This window comes from Carassius gibelio, chromosome A8 (assembly GCF_023724105.1).
Source record: "Carassius gibelio isolate Cgi1373 ecotype wild population from Czech Republic chromosome A8, carGib1.2-hapl.c, whole genome shotgun sequence".
Taxonomy (NCBI): domain Eukaryota; kingdom Metazoa; phylum Chordata; class Actinopteri; order Cypriniformes; family Cyprinidae; genus Carassius; species Carassius gibelio.
Genome location: NC_068378.1, coordinates 20669681 through 20683049, shown reverse-complemented (window position 1 = coordinate 20683049; position 13369 = coordinate 20669681).

The window sequence follows — 13369 nt, the reverse complement described above, 5'->3', positions numbered from 1 at the left end:
ATCACACTGAATATGACTTTTTGAAATGAAAAAAATGCAGTTTAACTGTTAACATTTTTAGAAGCAGCTATAGTGATGGCTCAATTGGTAGAGCAAGGTTGGGGGTTCGATTCCCCGGGAACACATGATAGGTAAAAATTGATAGCCTGAATGCACTGTAAGTCGCATGGGATAAAAGTGTCTGCTAAATGCATTAATTTAATTTAATTTAATTTAACTCAGATGTCAGGTTAAAATGTCATCAGTGAACTCACTATTATAAAGACAATTTCCAAGTAAAAACAACAAAGAGAGGAAAAGTAGGCACCAGATACAGTGATCCATTAGTTCTTACACACGAATCATCTATCTTTGTGTTTGTAGTTAGTGGCATGTCCAATGAGCACTAAACAAACCTCACAGAGTAGCCCAAGGTCTATCGTCAGATCCTCTGTGGATTTGATTGAGTGTGCTGAAAAGCTAGGCTAGCAATATGAAGCCATCGATTTCCTGCCATATTAAAAAGGATTAAGGTAGCCATAAATGCAACTGGAAGAAGACCTAATGGGCCATACTTGTGTGCTAAACTTTAATGTCTGTTATTTTTTCCCTTTATTCGAAACCTTTAATCAAATTTCGTTTTCAATGATGGATGGCTGTCAACAGAGGCTGATACATCTTATAGATCTCAAATGTCTGGATTCTTTCTATCAATATGAGAAGGCGCTCACAGAAGCAGGCAGATGGAACTAGAGCGAAACATTTGTCTTTTCACGTCCTCAGGCAATGGATCACCAAGGTCAAGTATCCTTCATTCCAACAACCAACCGGCCCCTGCCGACTTCTGCAATGGAAGTCATAGTTAAATGTGGCATCCTACACTAATGATACTCTTTAAACAGAGCCATTTGACTGTCCCACATATTTAATGCACCAATAATATCATTCAGAAGATTCATGCTGTGAAATGTACCACATAAAGCAGCATGTTGCTCTAAAGCAAGGAGGATTTTCAGTGTGCCGTGACACACAGGAAGTGTAGTCACCAGCCTTGACGCCGGAACGTCTAATGCTCTGTGAGAATTCTCAGAGAGTTTAAAAGGACTTTTGATCGCTACAGGGATGATTCTGGCCTGCTTTCCCCCCTCGCAGTGACATTCACAGACAGACTAAAATTCTCCCAACATGACTCTACTGAACATGATTGTCCCTGACTTTTCCAGCAACGGGCTTCCAAGAGACAAAAATCACGCATCTTCTCTCTGGCGTACAGCAACCAGGAGCCCAGCATAACAGAGTTTATTACACCAAACCAAGAGGGGTGAAGATACAGTAAATCCATTCAACTGGGAGGAAATAGTAGGTAAGAAAGTGAGCAAGAGAGAAAGAGTTGTAGACAGACACACACACACAAAGCAGGAAAATGAGGAAGAGAGGCTGCTGCCAGACCCCAAGCACTCCCTGAAGGTATGCTGTATATTTCATACTGTTATGAGACAGTCTGAATGGTATTGTTTAATTCAATACCAATGGTATTGTTTAATTTAATTCCTGTCAGCTCTCTTACACAACAACCACACACACAGAAACCACCCAGTAACATACTCAGGCCACAAATAGAAGCAATAAATTGAAATACACAGCTATGCACATACACACAAACACTAATACACAACCTTATATACTGACATAAAAACATACATGTATAGAAACCCATCTGGGATATAAAGGTATATATTCTAATATGGAAAACATGGGTATTGATATACATCCTGATTAAATGCTGATTCATTTAACACTTAATCATATTTCAGTTATTGATGTCTATTAAACTCTCTCAATTATTGCTGTAAATGATACAGGTGATCCTCAAACTTGGTACATTATGAATATATTATAAAAATATAATAACACCCAGACTCAATAAGTAAAGCTTAAATTGCATTTAAAAATAATGTACTATATATTATACTATAAATGTGTATATAGATAGATAGATAGATGGATATACATACATTATTATATTAATAATGTATGTATATCACTGTTAACAGTGATAAGTGAACACAGTGTTAACATTTTGATTCAGTTAATTCAAATGGTAATTCCTGAGTCTGTCTTTCTAAATGTATCCTCACAAAAGGCTGGCTGGAATGAGTATTTGTTCATGAATTGAACTGCAAAGTTACATTAATTAAAAATAATCAGTTCATACAAGTAATTTGTTCACAGAGGTGAATATGGGTATTGATGTAGATATAATTCAAATTGAGCTCACGATTAATTGAAAAAAAAAAAAACATAAAAAATATTCCAGTCCGTACAAAGAACCACACACAGGCATACACAGCATAACACACACACCCTACCAGTGCGGCCACACACATCTCCACACTGACTCACACAACATCAACTCAATCCCACACAGCACATCTCTTAATCCTCACTGCCACAGAGATTAAGCAGCACAGACGGAGAGCTAATGCCGCTAACACCTGAGGATTCACCTGAGTATGCCTTCTGCAGGTTCACAATGATGAACAAGAACTCCAGACCCCATGCAACAATATCCACTCTGATCACTTCATATCAGAGGTAAATACAATACTCTTTACATGGACACTTTATATCTTCCAGGACATACACAGTAACACCCCGGGAAGACAAACGCACAGGCAACCAGCTGACTTTACAGTTTATAATACCACAACATAAAGAGGTGAAAGTGTGTATGTGTGTGTGGGCGCATGAGTCCACATTCTTTCAAGCTGGCATCCATCCTATCAGACCATAACAGCTTCCTTCCTAGTGTGCTGGAATTCAGTATTTTCCCCATTTTTATTCACACCATACGGACTAATGCATAATCCCATCAGATATTTCTGGCACCGTCAAATGAAAGTTAATAATCGCCTCTCCATTGGATCAAAAGTCATCTGGACATGTTTGTGCTACTCGCACGTGCTTTACAATTTATGCCGAAATGTTTGCGACAATGAGCCCTGTTTCTGCTGCAAGGGATCCCCGGTGATGCGTTCAAAACTGAACGGGAAGTAATTAGCATGTTCAGTGAAGTTTCCCATGCATTTGGCATGCAACGTCGAGGGGATACCTGCAGCATTCATGCCATGAAAAATCATATATTCATCCAGGTCCGTGCTCCAAAACAAGAGCTAGACATTAGAAATCTGTAGAGCCTGAATACCATTTGAATTCCTCCTTTAATCTCCCTGCATTATAGTTGCAGCAGTGCTGGAAAATAGCATACATTTTCACCATTTTAAAGAACATATAATAATCTTAATAATGGTACTCGACAATATCCACCCCACCTCCATCTGACAGACATTTTGAATATGTTTTGACTCCTGGGAAAACATATGGTCTTTAGTAAAAACATTAAAGGCCTCTCAGTTCGTGCTGCTTAAGAGCGTATCACTTTCCGCCAGCCCCTGAGGGTCACAAGACTCTTGTGGCCTCCAGCCCTCCTCATGTACGACTCACTATAGAAAACGGACTCGGAGGCAGCGCTATGGCAACAGCACAACCCGGCATTAAGATTCCGGTGGCATTCTGATCGCGAGCACACTAGTTGCAGGTTTCTCGGGGAATCTCCTCCAGGCTGCGCTTCCAAGGTGAGTGTGCACGCTCCTAAGAGTTGGGAGTGAGAGATAGTGGCCAGAGGCTATTAAAATATGGGCAGGAATTTCTGTTATCTGCCTGACGGGAGGCTGTGACAGCAGCTTTGTGTTATTACAGAGATAAAATGCACAGCCGCATTGGAGAGCATGGGGGGAGCTAGAAATGAGAAGGAGGAAGAGAGTAGTGGTGGTAGAGGAGGAGGAAGGGAGGGTGTTGGAAGCTGAGATTTATAGAACTGGGGAAGCTTAAGGTTATTAAATCTGAAGATTACTAGAGTGCTAAATTGTTAGAGGTTTTTTCTTTTCTGACGAGAACTTGAGGGATGTGGTCCAGTATTTAGCAAAGGGCTTTAACAGCCAGTTATATAATTCACAATTATTTTCCCTCTTGTCTTTCTCGCTCCCTTCTTTTGTCTTTTTCTTTTTTCATTACTACCACTTATGAAACTGTTCCTCAGTTCTCTCTGTTCTGCTGTAGGTCTTTCTGCAGTAACAGACAGCACCTGTAACACATGCGTCAATGATACAGTAATTACAACAGAGATAACAGGTATAAACACACTGGACAGAAAAATCACAACTGTATCTCATGAATAATATCTCAGCTGTATTTACAGATCTCTTCCTCCTAATTGTTAAGTAAATCCAAGTGAAATTGATTATTGTGAAGAAAATTCTTCAGTTCTGTCCATTGGTTGTTGATTGGATGGACGCTGATTGACTAAATGTGAGGTTCCAGTCAACTGTAAGAAAGGAGTGTGTTTTAGGCAGAATAAATGATTGGAGAAGTATGACATACGTCACAAGGGACAATATCGAGTTATAAAAGTTTGATTAAGAATAACAAGGTCAAAAAATTTGAATAGAGTAGAATAGAGAACAAAGTACATTTCCATTTCATGCTGAAGGTAAAGTCTGTATTTTGAAGCAAAAACACAACTTGAGAGTCCGAAAGAATTCACTAGGCTATGAAACCTGTTAGAATGCAGTTAAAGGGTTAGTTCAACCAAAAAAATTTAATTACCCCATGAATTACTCACCCTCAAGTCATCCTAGGAAAATTACTTTCTTTTTTCAGACGAATCCAGTCAGAGTTATATCTTTGATCTTTCAAGCTGTTGTTCTGTCTGAAACTTACACACTAGATCTCCTGTTTCTCAGCTTTTTCTTTAGACCCTAGTAATCTCATTTCTCCTCTAGAGCTCAGATGGGGATCTTGACAATGCCACAAACTGCTCAGAGTTGCTAAGATACCAAAGTCATCAAAAGTCAGAGATTTTAATATGAACTCTCATCATATTCTCTTCTCATTTATAGCTCTACACTCTTGCTGGATGTCAACAGTTTCATCTGTGTCTATCTGATACTTAAGTGAAATATAATTAAGAGCCCCAATTAAGTCCCCATAGGGATGAAAGAGCAACCTAGGAGAAATAAACACATTCCCATCTATCATGCTTCAGTTCCAGTCCTAGTGAAATCACAAATAAAATGTGTCAACATTCCACTGACATACAATATATACATCCATGCATGTTTAATAAAATAAAGTCCACATTAGACTGAATCAAATCCCAAAACTCCTAAAACTTTTGTCAAACTTTACAATCAATAGCTGATGGCAGTCACAGATACAGATGTAAAGTAAGTGTATTTTGAATTGGTCAGCAAGAATGACTGCTGGGTTTCATGGGGAACATCATGCAGTTTGAGTTGATGAAAAGCTAGTAATTAAACCAAATGTACAAAACTCATTTTATTCATTTACTTGTATGTCAAATGACTATTAACCAACATCAGCAAACTGTGAACAACCCAATATGTTAATAAATTAACTAATAATTTAAAATCCCTTCAAGTAAATCTTTTCCGTCGAAGGGGTTTGGCTGACAAAAAAGTTTGCCAAACCCTGCACTAAACAGTGTAAGATATTAAATGATTTGTGTAGAACCTAATCAATTTTCATAAGATAAGCCTCTGGCATTTAAGCCTAGCAACCCAAACCATCTCCGCTACTGTATAAAACAAAAAGATGACCATGATTCACATAAATGCATTCAAGAAAAGCTCAACAGAATGCAGCAGGTTTTAATCTGTCAGTCATCCAGTCAAGGTCTTCGGAAATAGAGATACAGAATCTAAAATGACACTTCAGATACAAACAAACCCATCAGGAGGTTTTTGAGGTGGGGAATGGTGAGCAGGATCAGGTGCTTTCCTGACTGTTTACGAAGTCCCTGTTCTGTCCTCATTCACAGGCTCAAGCTCGACATTGTGAATAGACGGATCCCCCACTGTGATCTAAGGAAAGGAATGTTCCTTTAAGCAAGACTTTTTATGCATAAGTTTGGGTGTGTGTGTGTGTGTGTGTGTGGACACAAGGATTCAGATGGCGTTTGTTTACACGTAAAAACCTCTCTCAGGCTGTCGTCTCGAGATCCACTTGTTAATTTCTGGTGCCTTGCTGAAGAGAAAACTCATTAACCTCAGAGCCACACAGCCATGTGGTGAAATGTGCATGTTTAATGTGCCTTAAAAGAGCTTTTTAAAGACGTAAACAGGCTAATTGGCAGGACTGAAGGCAACACGGCACATCACACACATCAGTTCACTCCTAAAGAGCTATTCGTGTTCACACTTCATTGGTACTCTGCCCTGAACACATATATGTGCAAACCATACATGCACGCTTCTGAGGGCTTGTTCTTAATATATGCTAATTATTATGATAACTATAGACTAACTATCACTAACCCTAAAATAAACAACAAAAAATGAGGTTGTGCCGATATATATGCATCTCCACTATATGGTGAAAATTAGGCATTTAGGTGGACCTAATGCAGCAAAAGGTTGTATAGTTTAATTACACATTAACTAATGTTACAGGTGTTTCTAGTCATAGCTGTTACTTTACTATATCATATCCTGACCTTAGATTTTTCTTTTGTGCCAAAAATCATTAGGATATTGAGTAAAGATATTATTTAAATTTCCTTCTGTAAATATACCAAAACTTCTTTTTTGATTAGTTAAGAACTTCAAAGGTGATTTTCTCAGTATTTAGATTTTTTTGCACCCTCAGATTCCAGATTTTCAAATAGTTGTATCTCTGCCAAATATTGTCCGATCATAATAAACCATACAACGATGTAATGCTCATGAATAATTTACACTTAAGACATAAGGTTTTGTTGTCAAGGGTCACATATTTTACTGACTTAACTGAATGTAGTGCGAATAAGTAATAGTAGCCCTTTAAGTATCTAGGACCTTAACTATTTGAGTCATAAACAGGCACTTATTAAAAATATTCAAAATCTCCAAATCATCTGATTCCCTCAAGGCTGGTAATAGCCTTTTTTACTCCCTTTGTCTTCCATTCCTTAAGGGTGGAAGTCAGGTGCGGCTGTTCCTGGTTGAGGCACTGGAGGCAAAATTTCTCTAACGTACTTAGAATCTGGCACATACACCTTCCTCCCACACAGGAGGTCCTGAAGAGGCAGGGAGCACACACTGCAAATATGACAGAGGGGGGGGGGGGGGAATCCACCGGAGCATAAACCCCCTGGAGACTGACATGTATCTGTGATGAGGGTGTGTGTGTGTATGTCACAGGGGAAGGTATTGCAGAGAGGAAAGAACATGTGGCAGATTTAAGAGCACTTGTGTGCAGCACGAAGGTGTTTTCTGCCAAGTCGGGAAAAAAATTTGGTCAAAACACGGGCTGATTGCCATGGTTATAATTACACTAATGGCTTCATTATGGGCATTAATTCAGCCCTCATCAGTCTTTTGCCAGTGATTAGTTCAAAGTGGAGGAGGGGTGAAACGTACAGTACTCAAAAGAAAATGATTTTCCTAAACAGGCAGAATTTACTGGATCAAGATGTCCTCCCACAATCCCTCATGGTTTTGTAACACGCAGAGAGTGCGGCCAATATCATCAGATGGAGTTTGTCAGATGAAAACTGATATAATCCTGATTCACTGTTATGACACCAACTGAAGGTGTAACTACAACAAATACAATTTTTATGTTACCATTTAATCCAATATAAAAAATACAATAAAAAACTTCTATGAATTTCTATGAATTTCAAAAAAGGAAAAAAATATTGAATGATTGTCAATGGGCGTTAAAAAAGTGAACTGAAAAATATTCCAGTGTGCAAATGGATCATTCAGTATTCTGGATGAATAGACAGTAGTACAAGTAATCAAGTAATAATAATTTTGCTTTTTTTTTGTATCCAGATGTAGTGATGAGAAGGGGTGAGGAGTGTGTAGTGAGGGGGGAAATGGGGTCAAAGGGCAGAATTCACTAAGGAGACAACTGCATCCCCACATAATGAACATTAAAACCCAGCAAATTTTCCAAATTGTTCACTTTTTGCGCAAAAATGCATAATATAACACTTAATTTCAACATTTACTCTCCCTATGCTAGGTTAACACCAGTGAAAATTATTCATGTAGTCCTAATGCGAATGGATTAAGTAAACGTCTATTTTACAAATTTTAATGGATTGCGCTCAGTGAATGAATTCTCCGTGAATTGTGTTGTATTAGCTCATTTTAATTACATAAATTAAGCAAGCAGTAAAATCATTTTTGACTGTGTGTTCTAATGACGGCATGATATCCATGTGCTAACCGAGTTTCCTTCCAGCATTACTGCTTCCCGATTATGATAGGAAGAGAACATGTGACGAGCCTAAGGGCCCCCGGTGTGTTTTCAATTGTCTGTGGTCTTTCTCATGAAATGTAAGATATAAAGAGAAAACACACACACACATAAAGTGGTGTTTTGAAGCGTGGCCATCACAGCACCACTCGTCAAATGAAGCAGTGTCTCACAGGCGCTTTTGTCTGGTCATTTCTTCTTCCTAGAATCCTCTACATTAAAGCTGTGGAGGGAAACAGCCGAATGTATCTGTTCAGAAACAAACACAGAGACAGAACATCAAAGCGTGTGGACCGCAGTCAGAGTGGACAGTGAGTGACCTGTTCAGGCGCTGAGTGCAGAACAAGATTACATGAAAGACCACAGGAAATCTAAATTAAAGTTGTATTGCTTTTAGTCTATGTGTGTTAGCTTTGATGCCATCTATATGCTAGACTTTTGACAAAATTTGCTTTGCACTGATATTTAAAAATAAAATATCAAAATAAAGTGTAACAAAATTCAAAAACAAAATAAAATAAGAAAGTAATGTACAGTAGATGTACATGTAGAAACAGCACAAAAGCACCGTAAATAGTCAGTTCATAACAGAGAAATATGTTCTCTAATATGCACTGTTAAGTTGTCAGCAGATGCTGGTACTCTTGAACACAGTGTGCAAAAGTCTTAGGCCAGTAGTACTTTCACCAACAAAAAATACTGTAGTTTTATGTCAGTTATTTTTATGTTTTGCTGTAGTGTGTCAGTAGGAAATATCAGTTTACATTTCCAAACATTATCTTTGCCATTAATTATAATAATCCAGTGAGATTTTTGTTTGCACAAGGAGTCTGACTACAGCCAGTGCTCCACACAGAGATCTGATCTCATCATCATCCAGTCTGTCTGGAAAGGGCATTGATCATCACCAAACTGTTCTTGGATGGTTGAGAGAAGTTACTCTGGATGTTTCTGTACCATTCTTTGTTCATGGCTTTGTTCTTATGCAAAATTGTGAGTGAGCCCACTCCCTTGGTTGAGATGCAACTTGTCCTTTTCTTCTCCGGACAAGCTTTATTCTGGATGCCCCAAACAATCAGAAAGAGGATTCATCAGAGAAAATGGCTTTACCCCAGTCCTCAGCATTTCATTCTGTCATAAGTGGGTTCATTGTTGCCCTTCTTGACACCATCTGGGCATCTTACAAAAGTTTTTGCATTTTAAAGCTTCCAGTCTGTTATTCCAACTCAATCAGCATGACAGAGTGATGTCTAACCTTGTTTTCATCAACAATCTCACCTTTGTTAATGAGAAAATCACTGACATGATGTCAGCTGGCCCTTTTGTGGCAAGGCTGAAATGCAGTGGAATTCATCTGATCACTCTTCATAAAATTCTGGAGTGTACGCAAATTGCCATCACAAAAACTGAGACAGCAGACTTTGTGAAAATTAATATTTGTGACATTCTTCAAACTTTTGGCCATGACTGCATAAAATTTATTTATAAATTACATTAAGTGTATCGTTCATCTAAAAGTTATCCACAGAAACCATGTCAACAATGTCAACTCATAAAAACTGACCACTCTTCATCTTCATCATATTTCATCATATGCTGTTGATTCATCTTTACCGAACATGAAGAGCTCCATCTAAAGGTCTGAAGACCTACTACGAGGTATCACTACTGTTCTTTTTCAAAGCCCAACCTTTCATACACACACACGTTCTCTTAAACTCAACTCCTCCTCAACCTACTCCCTCTCCTCACACACTCTCCTTCAAATCGCGATCCATCATTGTCCTCTAAATCAATAATCAATCTGCAGTCTTCTCTTCTCACCCCATCTGTCTCCATTGGCCAGAGCGTTGCTCTCTGCCTGTATAGATCATCATTTGGGACCCTGTAATTGCTGGTCAGAGGGAGGGACGCCATTAAAGACAGAATGGCCACTGGCTCTTTCTTTTCCCCGCTCTTTGACCCAGTTCAGGCACTTCTTGGCTTCTCTCACACCACTTTCCCCCACTCTCTCACTGGCCAGAAAACTCTAACAAAGCTAAAGATGTCAGTGAAGGTACTAAATTAAGATCTGTACTTTGAATGTGAATTGAAACAATTGGATCTTTTAATTATATTTTATAGTTGTATATTTTTACATATATTTATTTTATATTAACGCTTTGCTATTTTAGAATTTATTGGAAGTGATAATCAGGATTGTTGTCATGTTAATCAAAAAAAACTATTAAGACACATGAAATGTCCAAACCAGGCTCAATGGAAAAACTATTTCTGCAAAAATGACTTATGTTTTACAGGACTTGTACATCTTAAGTCCAAAATGTAGTTAATTGTTAAATGTAATAATTTTCTTCCAAATACGATAATTTTGAACTTTAGCTATTTCATTTTGTTTATTTTTCATTACAATTTATTCACTTGAAATAAATTATAATATATAATTATAGGATTAAAATGAATTGTAGTTGCTCAATATAGATCTTTTTTTTTTCATGTTTTTGTAATGTCTGGGAAGCCAGAATGTGCATGCATCAACAGAAACATTTATTAGCTGAACACTGTTTTTTTTTACGTGCCATTAATAGCAAGACATATTACAGATGATATTACGGATGCTTTGTCAGATTTAAGTTGAAGCCCGTGCCGAACCGTGTGTGGTGAACAGAACGGTTTGGTTTTTTTATTTCAGCGAACCGTGCCATCCCTTTTTACCTCAATAATCAATCAATTACAGGCCTAAAACAATCATGCCCGAGCAGACGGATATTAGTACATCTCATCATACCGGCACCCGCGTCTAAATCAGTTGTCTGGTTTTCAGTCTAAAACAGTTGTGTCAAGTATAAATGTCTCGTCTGTTTCGGGAGGTGCGCGCGCAGTCAGCGGAGGCTCGCACCTCCCAACTCGCACCAGAGGCTCGCACCTTTTTTTCTCAGATTTTGAAAAATCTTCGCGATCGACTTAAAATGCTCCCAAGATCGACTTGTCGACCGCGATCGACGGGTTGGTGACTCCAGATATAGAGACCAATTTTTTTTGAGCAAGCATTGATTATGCGTTACACAGTCTCAATTTGTGGGAGGCATGTATTGGGCTGAAAACGCTGTGCGCGCACGCGCTACGCGGGACGGGTGGTCACCCTACCTGGCACACCCGTCTAGAGTGTGTCCACCTTTGTGTGTGGGTCCATGTACATGCTGAATCGACAGGTAAAAAAAAGCCTCAAGTCCAAATATTCATTTATCACCAATTAACTGTTTGACAAACACTTCCTGCTTCGATGTCCAGATCTGAATTTAAAAAAATCTCAAACATGCTACGAAGTCCCGATCTGAATCAACCGAGTCGCGAACAGGCTCCGAAGTCCCGATCTGAATCAACCGAGTCGCGAACAGGCTCCGAAGTGCCGATCTGAATCAACCGAGTCGCGAACAGGCTCCGAAGTGCCGATCTGAATCAACCGAGTCGCGAACATGCTCCGAAGTGCCGATCTGAATCAACCGAGTCGCGAACATGCTCCGAAGTGCCGATCTGAATCAACCGAGTCGCGAACATGCTCCGAAGTCCCGATCTGAATCAACCGAGTCGCGAACATGCTCCGAAGTGCCGATCTGAATCAACCGAGTCGCGAACATGCTCCGAAGTGCCGATCTGAATCAACCGAGTCGCGAACAGGCTCCGAAGTGCCGATCTGAATCAACAGAGTCGCGAACAGGCTCCGAAGAGCCGATCTGAATCAACCGAGTCGCGAACAGGCTCCGAAGTGCCGATCTGAATCAACCGAGTCGCGAAAAAAAAAATATTCTAAGTAAATAACAATAGCCCAAGTTTAGTAAAAAAAAAATTATTTATACTATAAAAAATAATTCTGCATCTATTTTTAGCTGCCACAGTGGGTGGCACAGGCACACCCTGGCACACCCGTGGCTATGCCACTGGTAACATAGTATTTTGCAGGGTATCATGTATCAAATAAGTCTTTATTAATCGATAATATGCCCCATAATCATAATTTGTGTGAAGAGCAATAAAAGCTGCTTTTGTTTTACTGCCTCATGTGTTCACTTATGCTGGAAACTGCAGTAAATTGTACTGTATTTACATATATAGGCACATTTTTTCCGATAAGCCTAGGTTGGATATTCCACTCTGATCTCTGATTATCCTGTCAGTAGGATAACACCCATCTATCAAGTTCACAACCAGGCCTGAATGGGTTAAACTTGTAAAAACAGATGGGCTAATTAAAGAGAAAACAACTAACCCAGTAAGACATCACAACTTTTGGTTATATCCAAATCATAATGAACTTAAAATTACTTGTGAAATTTAATTTGGTTAAATTAAACCTGGAGTGGTTTTACTTCTAGCCATGGTTGATAATATTTACTAATTAGTGCAAACAACATCCGCTATTAGATTCACAATGAGAGTCAGTCTAAAGGTTGATTCATTCGCCTGATTTAAATATGTTTATATATTTAGGGAAAAAATAGGGGCTGCCGTGTCATGCATCAGATTCGACTATGACCAAAGCAGTATATGAATAGATTTACCATCCTAATCAAGGGCAAATTCAAAGAAAGACACAACCAGGTAACATATTTTCCACTTTTTTTCTTCTTCTCCATGCAGCACTAGCTGTACTCCCCTAGTTCATTTTGTACTATGTCGTGCCTATACCCTCTGCACCATCCCAGTAACCTTTCAGTTCATATCTACCTAATTCTAGCCTACATTTCCCATCTCCATCTGTGCTCCCAAGCAACTGGGATTTGCTTTTTCTGGCTTAATTAATGCAGCGGATAGGCGTAAATTTCTGACATCCATCACACATTAGCTACTAAATTGTTGCAGTGTCACACCATGCCCGAACATAACATCAAATAACAGGTTATAACATCAAGTCTTTCGCAGCTGCTCACATCCAGCTATGAGTCGATCAGAAGTATTCGACTAACTGTCAAAGAGCAGCAGCTAAAGAGGCATGTCTTTAAACAAAAGTACCGAATGCTGAGTTGTTTGTACTGCAGGCTATTATGGATTCACGGCATTTACC